A 16911-nucleotide genomic window follows, 5' to 3' on the forward strand; every position below is an offset into this window, starting at 1 on the left:
TCCCCACAAATACATCAAAATTACATCTACACGTGGAACAACTCCTACAGAACACCTACTGAACGCTGGCAGAGGACCTCAGACCCCCCAAAAGGCAAGAAACTCCCCACGTACCTGGGTAGGGCAAAAGAAAAAAGAAAAAACAGACACAAAAGAATAGGGATGGGACCTGCACCAGTGGGAGGGAGCCGTGAAGGAGGAAAGGTTTTCACACACTAGGAAGCCCCTTCACGCGCGGAGACTGCGGGTGGCGGAGGGGGAAAGCTTCAGAGCCGCGGAGGAGAGCACAGCAACAGGGGTGCGGAGGGCAAAGGGGAGAGATTCCTGCAAAGAGGATCAGTGCCGACCAGCACTCACCACCCCGAGAGGCTTGTCTGCTCACCCGCCGGGGCAGGCGGGGCTGGGAGCTGAGGCTCGGGCTTCGGTCAGATCGCAGGGAGAGGACTGGGGTTGGCGGCGTGAACACAGCCTGCAGGGGGATAGTGCACCACGGCTAGCCGGGAGGGAGTCCGGGAAAAAGTCTGGACCTGCCGAAGAGACAAGAGACTTTTTCTTTCCTCTTTGTTTCCCGATGCGCGAGAAGAGGGGATTAATACCTCTGCTTAAAGGAGCTCCAGAGATGGGCGCGAGCCACTGCTAAAATCGCGGAACCCAGAGACGGGCATGAGACGCTAAGGCTGCTGCTGCCGCCACCAAGAAGCCTGTGTGCGAGCACAGGTCACTATCCACACCTCCCCTCCCGGGAGCTTCTGCAGCCCGCCACTGCCAGGGTCCCAGGATCCAGGGACAACTCCCCCGGGAGAACGCATGGCGCGCCTCAGGCTGGTGCAACGTCACGCCGGCCTCTGCTGCCACAGGCTCGCCCTGCCCTCTGTGCCCCTCCCTCCCCATGGCTTTAGTGAGCCAGAACCCCCGAATCAGCTGCTCCTTTAACCCCGTCCTGTCTGAGCAAAGAACAGACGCCCTCAGGAGACCTACACGCAGAGGCGGGGCCAAATCCAAAGCTGAACCCCGGGAGCTGTGCGAACAAAGAAGAGAAACGGAAATCTCTCTCAGCAGCCTCAGGAGCAGTGGATTAAATCTCCACAATCAACTTGATGTACCCTGCAACTGTAGAATACCTGAAGAGACAATGAATGATCCCAAATTGAGGGGGTGGACATTGGGAGAAACGATATACATTTTTTTTTCTCTTTTTCTGAGTGTGTATGTGTATGCTTCTGTGTGTGATTCTGTCTGTATAGCTTTGCTTTTAACATTTGTCCTAGGGTTCTGCCTGTACGTTTTTGTTTCTTTTACGTTTTAAAAAAATTTTTTTTAAAAATTTTATTTTAATAACTTTATTTTATTTTATCTTCTTCTTTCTTTCTTTCTTTTTTCTCCCTTTTATTCTGAGCTGTGGGGATGACAGGCTCTTGGTGCTCCAGCCAGGCATGAGGGCTGTGCCTCTGAGGTGGGAGAGCCAAGTTCAGGACATTGGTCCACAAGAGACCTCCCAGCTCCACATAATATCAAACGGCGAAAATCTCCAAGAGATCTCCATCTCAAAGCCAAGACCCAGCTCCACTCAACGACTAGCAAGCTACAGTGCAGGACACCCTATGCCAAACAACTAGCAAGACAGGAACACAACCCCACCCATTAGCAGAGAGGCTGCCTAAAATCATAATAAGTCCACAGACACCCCAAAACACACCACCAGACGTGGATCTGCCCACCAGAAAGACAAGATCCAGCCTCATCCACCAGAACACAGGCACTAGTCCCCTCCACAAGGAAGCCTACACAACCCACTGAAACAACCTTAGCTACTGGGGACAAATACCAAAAACAACGAGAACTACGAACCTGCAGCCTGTGAAAAGGAGACCCCAAACACAGTAAGTTAAGCAAAATGAGAAGACAGAGAAACACACAGCAGATGAAGGAGCAAGATAAAAACCCACCAGACCTAACAAATGAGGAGGAAAGAGGCAGTCTACCTGAAAAAGAATTCTGAATAATGACAGTAAAGATGATCCAAAATCTTAGAAATAGAATGGAGAAAATACAAGAAATGTTTAACAAGGACCTAGAAAAACTAAAGAGCAAAGAAACAGTGATGAACAACACAATAAATGAAATTTAAAATTCTCTCGAAGGGATCAATAGCAGAATAACTGAGGTATAAGAACGGGTAAGTGACCTGGAAGATAAAGTAGTAGAAATAACTACTGCAGAGCAGAGTAAAGAAAAAAGGCTGAAAGGAATTGAAGACAGACCCAGAGACCTCTGGCACAACATTAAATGCACCAACATTCAAATTATAGGGGTCGCAGAAGAAGAAGAGAGAAAGAAAGGAACTGAGAAAATATTTGGAGAGATTATAGTTGGAAACTTCCCTAATATGGGAAAGGAAATAGTTAATCAAGTCCAGGAAGCACAGAGAGTCCCATACAGGCTAATCCAAGGAGAAACATGCCAATACACATATTAATCAAACTATCAAAAATTAAATATAAAGAAAAAATATTAAAAGCAGCAAGGGAAAAACAACAAATGACACACAAGGGAATTCCCATAAGGTTAACAGCTGATCTTTCAGCAGAAACTCCGCAAGCCAGAAGGGAGTGGCAGGACATATTTAAAGTGATGAAGGAGAAAAACCTACAACAAAGATTACTCTACCAAGCAAGGATCCCATTCAGATTTGACCAAGAAATTAAAAGCTTTACAGACAAGCAAAAGCTAAGAGAATTCAGCACCACCAAACCAGCTCTACAACAAATGCTAAAGGAACTTCTCTAGGCAGGAAACACAAGAGAAAGAAAAGACCTACAATAAAAACCCAAAACAGTTAAGAAAATGGGAATAGGAACATACATATCGATAATTACCTTAAAGGTAAATGGATTAAATGCTCCCACCAAAAGACATAGACTGGCTGAATGGATACAAAAACAAGACCCATATGTATGCTGTCTACAAGAGACCCACTTCAGACCTAGGGACACATACAGACTGAAAGTGAGGGGATGGAAAAAGATATTCCATGCAAGTGGAAATCAAAAGAAAGCTGGGGTAGCAATTCTCATATCAGACAAAATAGACTTTAAAACAAAGACTATTACAAGAGACAAGGACACTACATAATGATCAAGGAATCAATCCAAGAAGAAGATGTTACAATTGTAAATATTTATGCACCCAACATAGGAGCACCTCAATACATAAGGCAAATACTAACAGCCATAAAATGGGAAATCGACAGTAACACAATCAGAGTAGGAGACTTTAACACCTCACTTTCAAAATGGACAGATCGTTCAGAATGAAAATAAATAAGGAAACACAAGCTTTAAATGACACATTAAACACGATGGATTTAATTGATATTTAGAGGACATTCCATCCAAAAACAACAGAATACACTTTCTTCTCAAGTGCTCATGGAACATCTCCAAGTATCTTTTCCGACCACAATGCTATGAGACTAGATATCAATTACAGGAAAAGAAATCTGTAAAAAATACAAACACATGGAGACTAAATAATACACTACTTAATAACCAAGAGATCACTGAAGAAAACAAGGAGGAAATCAAAAAATACCTAGAAACAAATGACAATGAAAACACGATGACCCAAAACCTATGGGATGCAACAAAAGCAGTTCTAGGAGAGAAGTTTATGGCTATACAATCCTACCTTAAGAAACATCTCAAATAACCTAACCTTACACCTAAAGCAATTAGAGAAAGCAGAACAAAAAAACCCCAAATTTAGCAGAAGGAAAGAAATCATGAAGATCAGATCAGAAATAAATGAAAAAGAAATGAAAGAAATGATAGAAAAATCAATAAAACTAAAAGCTGGTTCTTTGAGAAGATAAACAAAATTGATAAACCATTAGCCAGACTCATCAAAAAAAAAAACAAAGGGAGATGACTCAATAGAATTAGAAATGAAAAGGAGCAGTAACAAATGACACTGCAGAAATACAAAGGATCATGAGAGATTACTACAAGCAACAACTATATGCCAATAAAATGGACAACCTGGAAGAAATGGACAAATTCTTAGAAATGCACAACATTCTGAGACGGAACCAGGAAGAAGTAGAAAATATGAACAGACCAATCACAAGCAATGAAATTGAAACTGTGATTAAAAATCTTCTAACAAACGAAAGCCTATTACCAGATGGCTTCACAGGTGAATTCTATCCAACATTTAGAGAAGAGCCAACACCTAACCTTCTCAAACTCTTCCAAAATATAGCTGAGGGAGGAACACTCCCAAACTCATTCTATGAGGCCACCATCACCCTGATACCAAAACCAAACAAAGATGTCACAAAGAAAGAAAACTACAGGCCAATATCACTGATGAACATAGATGCAAAAATCCTCCACAAAATACTAGCAAACAGAATCCAACAGCACATTAAAAGGATCATACACTATGATCAAGTGGGGTTTATCCCAGGAATGCAAGGATTCTTCAATATACGCAAATCAATCAACGTGATACATCATATTAACAGATTGAAGGAGAAAAAACATATGATCATCTCAATAGATGCAGAGAAAGCTTTTGACAAAATTCAACACAATTTATGATAAAAACCCTCCAGAAAGTAGGCATAGAGGGAACTTGCCTCAACAAAATAAAGGCCATATATGACAAACCCACAGCCAACATCGTCCTCAATGGTGAAAAACTGAAAGCATTTCCACTGAGATCAGGAACAAGACAAATGTTCCCACACTCACCACTATTATTCAACATAGTTTTGAAGTTTTAGCCACAGCAATCAAAGAAGAAAAGAAGTAAAAGGAATCCAAATTGGAAAAGAAGAAGTAAAGCAGTCACTGTTTGCAGATGACATGATACTATACATAGAGAATCCTAAAGATGCTACCAGAAACTACTAGAGCTAATCAATGAATTTGGTAAAGTAGCAGGATACAAAATTAATGCACAGAAATCTCTGGCATTCCTATACACTAATGATGAAAAATCTGAAAGTGAAATGAAGAAAACACTCCCATTTACCACTGCAACAAAAAGAATAAAATACCTAGGAATAAACTTACCTAAGGAGACAAAAGACCTGTATGCAGAAAATTATAAGACACTGATGAAAGAAATTAAAGGTGATACAAATAGATGGAGAGAGATACCATGTTCTTGGATTGGAAGAATCAACATTGTGAAAATGACTCTACTACTCAAAGCAATCTACAGATTCAATGCAATCCCTATCAAACTACCCATGGCATTTTTCACAGAACTAGAACAAAAAATTTCACAATTTGTATGGAAACACAAAAGACCCCAAATAGCCAAAGCAATCTTGAGAACGAAAAACGGAGCTGGAGGAATCAGGCTCCTTGACTTCAGACTATACTACAAAGCTACAGTAATCAAGACAATATGGTACTGGCACAAAGACAGAACTATAGATCAATGGAACAGTATAGAAAGCCCAGAGATAAACCCATGCACATATGGTCACCTTATCTTCGATAAAGGAGGCAAGAATATACAGTGGAGAAAAGACAGCCTCTTCAATAAGTGGTGCTGGGAAAACTGTACAGCTACATGTAAAAGAATGAAATTAGAACAATCCCTAACACCATACCCAAAAATAAACTCAAAATGGATTAAAGATCTAAATTTAAGGCCAGACACTATAAAACTCTAAGAGGATAACGTAGGCAGAACACTCTATGACATAAATCACAGCAAGATCCTTTTTGACCCACCTCCTAGAGAAATGGAAATAAAAACAAAAATAAACAAATGGGACCTAATGAAACTTCAAAGCTTTTGCACAGCAAAGGAAACCATAAATAAGGTGAAAAGACAACCCTCAGAATGGGAGAAAATATTTGCAAATGAAGCAACTGACAAAAGATTAATCTCCAAAATTTACAAGCAGCTCATGCAGCTCAATATCAAAGAAACAAACAACCCAATCCAAAAATGGGCAGAAGACCTAAATAGACATTTCTCCAAAGAAGATATACAGATTGCCAACAAACACATGAAAGAATGCTCAACATCACTAATCATTAGAGAAATGCAAATCAAAACTACAATGAGATATCATCTCACACCAGTCAGAATGGCCATCATCAAAAAATCTACAAACAATAAATGCTGGAGAGGGTGTGGAGAAAAGGGAACACTCTTGCACTGCTGGTGGGAATGTAAATTGATAACAGCCACTGTGGAGAACAGTATGGAGGTTCCTTAAAAAACTAAGAATAGAACTACCATATGACCCAGCAATTTCACTACTGGGCATATACACTGAGGAAACCATAATTCAAAAAGAGTCATGTACCAAAATGGTCATTGCAGCTCTATTTACAATAGCCAGGACATGGAAGCAACCTAAGTGTCCATCAACAGATGAATGGGTAAAGAAGATGTGGCACATATATACAATGGAATATTACTCAGCCATAAAAAGAAATGAAATTGAATTATTTGTAGTGAGGTGGATGGACCTAGAGTCTGTCATACAGAGTGAAGTAAGTCAGAAAGAGAAAAACAAATACCATATGCTAGCACATATATATGGAATCTAACAAAAAAAAAAGGTTATGAAGAACCTAGGGGCAAGACGGGAATAACGACATAGACCTCCTAGAGAATGGACTTGAGGATTCGGGGAGGGGGAAGGGTAAGCTGTGACAAAGTGAGAGAGTGGCATGGACATAGATACACTACCAAACGTAAAGTAGAGAGCTAGTGGGAAGCAGCCTCATAGCACAGGGAGATCAGCTCAGTACTTTGTGACCACCTAGAGGGGTGGGATAGGGAGGGTTGGAGGGAGGGAGACACAAGAGGGAAGAGATATGGGGACATATGTATATGTATAGCTGATTCACTTTGTTATATAGCAGAAACTAACACACCATTGTAAAGCAATTATACTCCAATAAAGATGTTAAAAAATAAATAAAAGAGCAAACAGAGGTCCACAGTGTTTCTCCACTTTCACTGTACTTACCTTTCTCCCATTCAATCTCTAGATTGGAGTTTGAAAATAGAGGCTGTATTAGTTTCCTTTTGCTGCTGTAACAAATTTCCACAAATTTGGCTTAGACAACATAAATTTCTCATCTTACAGTTCTGTAGTTGAGACATCTGAAATGGGTCTTATTGGGCTAAAATCAAGGGTCATCAGGACTGATTTCCTTTCTGGAGGCTCTAGGGGAGGATCTGTTTTCTCGACCTTTCCACCTTCCAGAGGCCACCCACACTCTTTGCCTAGTGGCCCTGTTCCATCTTCAAAGCAGCAACACTGCACTGATTCATTCTCATATCTTATCACTCTGACACTGACTCTTCAGCCTTCTCTGTCCACTTTTAAGGGCAACTGTGATCACGTTGAGACCACCAGGATAATCCAAGCTAATCTCCCCATCTCACAGTCAGCTCATTAGCAACTTAATTCCATCTGCAACCTTAATTCTCCTTTGCCAGGTAACATAACACATTCACAGATCCTGGGAATTAGGACATAGATATCTTTGTGGGGGGATTATTCTGCTTACTACAGAGACACACAGGCCATGGGTTTTATCAGCCTAGTGTTTTATTTTTCTTTCCTCTCTAAAAAAAAAAAATTAAAAAAAATTCTTTTAGAAATTTAAGTTAAATGTTTTTAAATTGGGAGGTTCTGTAAATTTTTAAAATATCCACATCTAGAAACCTCAGAGACCTAGAAACAAGGACCTGGATTTCCTCATCAAAACAAAGGTTGGTGCCCAGAGTGACTGCCTCCTTTAAATGGGGCATGGGGCTCCCAGGCTGCAGTGGTCTCCACCTCTTCCTATTGCCACATGCTCCTGGCCCACTTCAGCTTATGTGACCTGCCTTGCCCCTTTAAATTTGCAAACTCTGTATCAGGTATCTAACATCTAGGTCGCAGACTACCATTTTACTCTCTGTTCTGGACTTTAGGGACCTTCATCGCCTGTTGGCAGCATTTCCTCCTATTCAGAATTCTTCCATCTACATAGAGGTGTCCTGGCAGCCCTCCCTTCTGACTCTAGAAAGTAAATAAGGCCCACGTCTTGGGAGCGGTGTGGTATGTCTGGGTGATCACGGGCATTCACAAGCCCCTCTAGGGCCTCTACGTCATACAGCTCCTCGAGAATCAGGGACCTAAGTGCATGCTGGAGCAAGGGACAAAGTTTTAATTTCCTGTCGCTCCATCAACACCCACTCCCTCTTCCTTTTTCTCTTCAGTCCTTGGTACAAGCTCTCCTCTAATGAATTTCTTTACTCTGACAACAGGCCCGCTGCTGGCTCCCAGCCAAGCAGCACGCTGGCTTTCACTGTCCTCGTGGGCCTAAGTGAAGGTTATCTCACTCTGTTTCACTTGCAGATGCTCGCAGATGCTCACAGATGCGGCGCTGGCGTTAATAACATCGCCGGCCCGGCCATTCCATCTTCATCAGTGGCCACGCATCATGAGCAGATGATAAGCTGCCTGGACTGCCAGGGAGAGGAACTCTTCATTATCCAGGTCGGGCTGCGGGGCCTCCACACCAAATACCTGAAAATCACATTAGCCCGGCAAAATCTCTCCCAGTCACACTAACAGTGGTTGGAAGAAAGAGACCTTAAAGATCTAAATTGTGTTGAAACTCTTACAAAGGTCATGGCAGTGAGAGACAAGGGCGACAGCTCTGTCACTGAGTCAAGAGTTTTCCCCGCCATTGCTGCAAAATACCTGTAATTTTATTCGTTTAACATTTTCCTTAGATCAACACTATATTGATTTGCTTTTCTTTAGCCCTAACCTAAGCAATAATAACCATAAGATTGAGCTTAGATGTGCTGGTTATACTTTTTTAAAATACACAGTAAAATGGGCATGTTTGTTTAATTAATTAAAGTTAGGAGATTAATATTAAAATAAGAAATGCTGATTCACGTATTCTCTAAAGTTATCTTATATGCTCTTCATTGGATGCAAACCATATCACATTTTGGAAAACACGGATCTAATCTATCCTCCCAGCTCAGAACAGAATTTCACCTGAACTAAATGATCAGATTGCCCCGTTCCATTCTCTAGGCTCTCTGGGTAGAGTTCCCAAAATTCTGAGGGTACCAATGCCCATAGGTACCAGCAACATTGAGAAGTCCTTTCTGACATCTCACCTAAATATTTCCGTTTATAGTTGATAGTGGCAGAACTAGGAATTCTAGACCACTCAGCAAATGGCTCTAGAAGCAGTCCATCTCTAATGCAGCAGTTCCTAGACGGCATGGCAGAAACCAGCTTGGAGCTAAAGGCTCCAAGTTTAGAGATGGACATGGCCCACATTTTAGAGGTGGACAATTAAGAAAAGATGCAAGTTAAGAAGAAGAAAAGAAGTGTGAGTAGGTTGAGGTAGACTGAACAACTATATCCTAGAGCAGAGGTTGGCAAACATTCTTCCGAAAAAGCCAGAAGGTAAATGTTTCAGGCTTTGCAGGACACATGGTCTCTGCCATAACTACTAACCTCTGTCAATGTAGTATGAAGGCAGCCACGGACAGTATGTAAACAAATGGGCATGGTTGTGCTCCAGTAAAACTTTATTTACAAAAACAGGCGAGGGCCATAGTTTGCTGACTCTTGTTTTAGTGGGTTGACTGAAGAGATTCACTCAATGCAGATGGCAGCCTCTCCTGGTGTATTAGTCAAGTTTCTCCAGAGTAACAGAACTAATAGTACATATATTTTTAATATTTATATTATCATAGATTTTATATATATAATTCATATATATATGCAAACATATGATTTAAGTGTATAAAATGTGTAATTTATACATATAGAAAAACAAATAAAATTTATATATGTATAAATCATATACATATATAACTTATACATGTATAAATTAGAGAGAGATAGTTATTATAAGGAATTAACCCACATGATTATGGAAACAACAAGTCCCAAGATCTGCAGGGTGTGTCAGCAAGCCAGAGACATAGGAGAACTGACAATTTAGTTCCATCAGAGTCTGAAGGTCTAAGAACCAGGAGGGCCAATGATGTGGTTCCAGCCTGCAGGCTGGAAGACTTGAGACCCAGGAAGAGCCAATGTTTCAACTGGAGTCCAAAGAATGGGGAAAAACCTAATATCCCAGCCCAAAGGCAATTAAGCAAGAAGAATTCTTTCTTACTCAGGGGAGGGCAGCCTTTTTGTTTTATTCAGGCCTTCAACTGACCGGATGAGGCCCACCCACATTGGGGCGTGCAATCTGCTTTACTCTGCCTACAGATTGAAATGTTAATCTCTTCCAAAAACACCCTCACAGTCACACCCAGAATAACATTTGACCAAATATCTGGGTACCCCATGGCTCAATCAACACATAAAATTAACCATCACCCCTGGCAAGGTTCTGTCCTTGGCCCTAGGGCTGGAAGTTGTCAGACAAAGATGAAGTCCCAGATTTTCAAAGAAGGCAGAGCTGAGAGACAAGTTGGTTGTGAGAGATTTGTTAAATTTCTGAAAGATTCTAAGGATGGATACAACTTACGAAATAAAAGGCTGTCAGAGCAGGACAAAACTTTCAAGATCACGAAGTCCAAATCTTTCATTTTTCAGATAAGAAAGCTAAGCTTTAGAGAGGTCTAAAACAAAATGACAAAAGGGTTGAATAAGAAATTATATACCACAAGTTTTTAAATTAATTTCAGAAGTAGAGAACAGAAGAGATTTGACTAAACTGTATGTGGTTCACATACAAAACTAAATCTAGCAGTTTACTTATAACAGCTCAGTGAGGGTTAATAGTATGATGCAAGTCCCAACAATGGTTTTGCAGCCTCAACGTGGTTCAGTGGAAGAAGGGTACTCCAATTAAGGGAAATAATATTTCCGTATCACTTTGCCCCAGCAAACTGCTTCTGAAGTATTGCTTTCCATTGCAGACCACACACTTTACCAGTGGCAGAATTATTACTAGGGAGGGTAATGACCCTCACTCATTGAGCATCCTCCGTGGCCAGGCCAGGCAGAGACAGGGCATTTCCGGTACTTTCATAATAGTAACGTGCTAAGGTGGGTGTTGTGGGTGGTGATGAAGGCTCAGACTATTTTAATATAGAAGCACAACAGTTTTGTATTTCTTCCCTTCCTTTACTGCCCTAGGTAGGTTTGAAGTTTAAGCCCCACTTCACCCTACTCTTTCAGAGAAGGTGAGCTAGCTTTCCACCGATTTGAACTCTTGTACCCAGGAGTCGGGGAGCTGATCAAAGAGAAGTTGTCCAAGAAGACAAAGGGGTCTCTGCCCAGGAACAGTGTGGGGATGGAGCGCCAGGAAGGGCACCACTTGAGCATTGAGAGTGGGAGCCTCCACTCAAGGGCGCAGCACCCATCGCTGTCCTCAGAGACTACGCTGGCCAGCCCCTGAGAGAGATTCCTTGGGAGCTTCACTTCACTGGAGATCACCCAGCACGTGGTCAAGATCTTTCCTGGTTTTCTTCTGATTCACACTGGACATCATACGAGTGGGGCAGGGCTCCCACGTGCCTGTACCAATGGGGAATAATCTGAACCAGTGGAGAACCCTGAGCTTGTACAATAATAACTCCCCCCATTAGAGCGCTTTCTCCCCATTTTCAGATGACGATGCTGAATTTCCAAAGTTAATGTACCAGCAGAACTGAACCCTTGTTTAACCCAAAGCCTATGCTTTGTCCACTATATTATACTCTCTTGATAAATGGAGTAAGTCTGAACAAGAGTGTCTAAGACACTAAAAATGCAGAGCCTAGAGCCGACTTCAGACTGAAGGCAGACAGGGAGGAAATGGGTGTCTCGCTTTGAATATTTAAAGTGTTATTACCTGAAAAATAAATGAAACTGTTCTGTGTTATTCCATGAGTAGACCTTGAATCAACTAGACGTCACAAGGAGATAAAGGTCAGCTGATAGCACTAAAGGGATCCAATATGGAATGGACTTCTTCCCTGGGTAGTGAGATACCTGTCACTGGATGTGTACAAGCAGGTGCTGAGTGAACAGGTCATGGTTGTGGAATACTGAGTAGGAGATTGGGTCTTGTTCTCTGCACTCTTTCCTTACACTAAGATTCTACGATGCTAAGAAGGCAGGAATTTGGCAGAAGCTCTGAACCGTGACCTTGTTCCTGGCTCATGGTCCATGGTCCTGCTCACCCAAAGCAGCCAAAGTTCCTTATCACCAATGTATCCCTGGGAGATGCCCCCTGCCCTGCCTGCCTGCCTTCAGTGTCTGAATTAGTGCATCAGCCCTGTCTCCCACTGCCCCGAGAGCTCCTCAGCAGAATGTCTCAACCCAAGCTTCCCCTTGAACCTTCTGCTGCCTGACTCACACGCTTCAGGGGAGCCCTTGAATACTGGAGCCCAAGGGAAAGCAGGTGTCATGGGGCAGGAAGTCAAGGCACTTGTCCAACAGTAACTTTCTGGCCCCAGGAGGCCCCTGCACAATGTGGGAACAAGCACCCTGCAGAATCGAGAGAAATGGCTGCTAGTTTAGCTGTGGGGAGACCCAGCTGTTGCGACCTAGGAAGGCACTTTACAACTCTGGTACTCGGGGCCCAAATGTGCAAGGGGTAGGGCTGGGCCTCCATGGTCCATTGCAGTGTGACATGCAGGTTCCAGGATTCTGGGGGCATCCCTAGGCCCACAGTACCTAATGCATGTCAGCCTTCCTGAGGGCTGGTTATAATTTCTGCACAGGAAACACATATCAATATTTCCACTTTAGTACTTTATTTTTAAAAGAAAATTAGAAAGGAAAGAAGATTCAGGAATGGACCAGGCTAAGGCAGAAATGGCTAGGCATCATTCCATCTGTGTTAGAGCCATAACCCCCCAGTATCTGTCCTCCAAGAACTGAAAACCGCTCCCCACCAGTGAAGGACCACAGCAGTATGGGGTGAGTCCCTGATGATGCTGAGATGGGGAGAGGAAGAAACCACCAGTGTTCATGGTGGTTTCATCCCCAGGGGAGGGGAGACCCAGGGACCTGGTTGTGGGGGTGGAAAAGTCACTTGGAACTCTGGGGAGACATATGGAACCCGACACTGGATAGTGTGGGGTTTACAATTCCTTCCTGGAAAAGGACCACCAACATCCCAGGTGCGCTGCTTCAAAAGGCCCCATTTAATGACCATAAATGAGACTGCTCCAAACAGCCCATCTGTCACCCAGTTTTTACAAATACTTAATTCTGTTCACATTCTATTCCCAAGGAAAGTGGTGACACAGAGGTATTTGCCCACCACCAATCTGTCCATTTGAATGATGAACGAATTCCTCATGTCAGGTACAGAGAGACGGCTGGGACCACGGAAACCCCAGCGGGACCCGCCCTCAGAGAAGCCGCCTAGTTAGCTCTGGTGCAGAGTCACAGCTTCCTTCCTCTCCCTCCTTCAGCAAGTCATCTCCAAACGTGGGTGATGGGGCAGCCCTTCTCCACAGGGAGTTCTCCCCACTGACAGAATATCAGGGAAAGAAACTATCAAGAAGTGAGAAAGAAAGGCTGTTCCCTACCTACCCTCGTGCAAGGCCTTCAACTCCTGGCTTTCCACTGCCCCTCCCTGTCCCCTTTCCCACTTTGGTTTCCAAATTTTAACTCCCTTCTGCTTTCCCCAACCTCTTCCTGCCTCATCCAAGGAAAAGCAAGGACAGTATATGGCAGTCACCCCAGGGTCTCGCTGACTCCTGATCTAAAGCCCTGCTTACCTCCGCCGTGTCATGAGCGTTGAAACGTTCAGGTGAACATAAATATCTGTATTATTGGGTTGGCCAAAAAGTTCGTAAGATGTTACGGTAAAACCCAAATGAACTTTTGGCAAACCCAGTATTATAAGGAGCCAGTTTTCTCTTCGACTCACACTCAGGGCATACTGCACAATTTCAGGGTTTCTCACTTAGCACATGCTTTTCAATAATTATGAGGAAGAAAAAAAATAATAATCATGAGGAAGAAATGCTTTCTTTCATTTTTGGTTTCCTCTATAATTTTTTCTACCCACTGGGCTGTTACTGAAATAGTAGCACTGTATTCATACTTCTGTTCCTTGAATTTTTCTCATTTAACAATGCATGCTGGAATTGTTCCCTGTTAGAGCTACAGAAGTAGATCAACAGTTCTAGTTCAGTCTTGTTAATGGCTGCACAGTGTTCCACTTTATACTATAATTTATTCCATCCGTTCCATATTCCTGGGCATTTAGGTTGTTTCCAGACTTTTTTTATTTGACACAATGCTACTGTGAATATACATATATCTTTCAGCACACGTTCAAGTATATCCACAAGGATATATTCCTGGAAGTGGAATTGCTGGGTCAAAGGTATGCTCATTTAACATTTTTATAGATAAATACAGCTAGATAGAGTACATCATAAATATAAATCTTATCAATAGCTTGCAGAACTAAACTTCGGGCATTAACAGGTGAAAGTATCAATCCTTTGGGAATAGCTGCATATACACTCTTCACATCTTTCTACTTACCCCACACATTCTAGTTTCAAGGTGTTTGTGCTTTAGATGGCCTCTAGTTAAATAGAATTTTCTGGAATAATTGAAATACTGAGGTAGGAAAGGTTGCAGACTAATAAAAGGACAACAGAGCAGTGAGAGATCAACCTTACCTAGCTATTCCCAGTGGGTTGGCCAAAATGTTCGTTCAAGTTTTTCCATAAGATGTTACAGAAAATCCCGAACGAACTTTTTGGCCAGCCCAATATTTTCTTCCCCCCTCAATCTGTGCCTGGCTTGTTAGAGACATTCAAACAATAGTTAATGAATGAATGAATGAGTGCATGCATGCATGAATGATATAACTCTGAAGACTTGCTCAAGGATCCAAGGTCAGTGGTTTAAGTTTGGCCATTTTCATCTCCTTTTAGCTGCACCCTGGTGAATCAGTGCCCTTTAGATCTATTAGACTCAGTTTTGCCACTTTATGTATAGATCTATAGGCTTTGGGCTTTCATTTCAAAAACTAACTATATGCAGACAGTCTCAGTAGCCAAGAATGATAGGTTAATATCCATATGCTGGTATATTTTGGAGTCAGATCAAGATCACTCAGCTCCTAATGCCTCATGATCTAGCAGAAAGGAGTTTGGAAATTGGAAAGGCTCTGAAAATGAGTTCTGGTTTGATCTACTCCCCAGCACTGAACACACAGAACAAGTAAACTGTGGCTGCAGCAGCTACCCAGTCTTTCCTGTCTTGGATTGAAGGAAATAGAGCCTACACCTAAAATTTGTTAGCTATAAACATAATTAAGAGTCATGTGACTTTAAGGTCATGGAATTTCTCCAAGCTTCAGTTTCCTCATCTGTAAAATGGGGATAAAAATAGTCATGTTCATGGTAAAGTCAATTCAGGCATCTGTAAAGCAAACAAAGCTAGTATCTTTTTTTTCCCTGTATCTGATCTAATCCTCCTCACAACCTCCACTGTCAACTGGGTAGTAAGTGAAAATAAATGAATAAGTAAATAAATAAATAAATCCATCGAATCCAGTGACAATCAGCCCAGTCCAACACTTAAAGGAGTTTCTTTCATTAATTCAGTCTCTTCCAGATTAATACCCAACTCACAGCATCTCACTCCCTCCTGTTCCTCCTCCCCATGGTGAGAGCTGTGGCCTTTGGTGAACTTCCTGGGTAATTAAGATCCATCTGGGCACATCCTTGTACCAGCTACTGACTCCTCTGGTCTCCCTTTTCTACCTGGATGCAGGGTGGCCTGCTGCCATCCAACAATGCCATCTGTCCCTATCTGTCTCTCATGTTTTGGTCTATTCTCTTGGCTAAATCAGGGGCTAGTGGAACTTCTTGGCTGACGTGAACTCAGTTGGGCCCTTGCTGGAACTGTGAACCCCTGAAATCTGACTGTGACTCCCATTCAATCCTCAGACTAAGCCGCCAGCCTCATAGTCCTCAGCTGCAGTTTCACTTCATTCCAACCACTGTGAATCCATCTCCTCACTCCCAACTGCTCCTACAATCTCTTCAGTCTGACTCTAAGCAGGCTCTGAATCTCTCTTAAGATTACATTTCTCTCACTTAAAAAAAAATCTAATGGTAAATAGTCGAGGGTTTGTAGCTCCATGAAGTCATTAAGGATCCAGGCTTTCTTTGCTGGGCATGCTTCTTCTATGTTCAAGATCACCTCATGTTACAGAATGGCAGCTGAAGCTCCAGCTATTTTGTCCAGCTTCCAAGCAATAGCAAGAAGGATGGGGTGTGTCTCTCTGATGGGTCAGCTTCCTTTAAGGAGCCATGCCAGATGTTCTACTCAAAATTTTTGCTTACATTTCATTGTCCATAATTTAGTTCTATGGCCATATGTAGCTACAATGTAGTCTTTCAACTGGATGAATTTCTGCCCCCAAAGTAGGCTTCTGTTACTTTGGAAGACAAAGGAGTAAAAAGCTGGGAGATAGCCAGCCATCACCACTGACCTATAGGAACTTGTGCATTTATTCCATCCCATTCAGGCTCTAGAGTTCTCACTCAGTCTTTCTCTCTGCTTCACAGCCTGGCAGCCCCAAGTTGTGGTTCATTCGGCAAGATAGTTTTCGCCATGAGTCCCAAGATATCTTCTGCTCCCAACTTGTACCTCCACCTAACAATGCTCCCTCTCCCACAAACACACATTCACATATCCCCCTGGATGCCAGCCAGAGCAAGCAAGGTCAGGACCCGCATGCTGCCGCCACATCTTCCCCATATTTTATCCCCTTCTTCTTCCCACAACCCCAGAAACACGATTTCCACTTCCTTTCCCTTTCTATACTTGACCTTCCCATATACCCACAACACACATCCCACAGCCCTGCTTCCCTTTCCCAGATACGACAGGGGAGGGAATGGCTGCCAGCCACTGTGCGG

Source organism: Orcinus orca, chromosome 3 (assembly GCF_937001465.1).
Source record: "Orcinus orca chromosome 3, mOrcOrc1.1, whole genome shotgun sequence".
NCBI classification, from domain to species: domain Eukaryota; kingdom Metazoa; phylum Chordata; class Mammalia; order Artiodactyla; family Delphinidae; genus Orcinus; species Orcinus orca.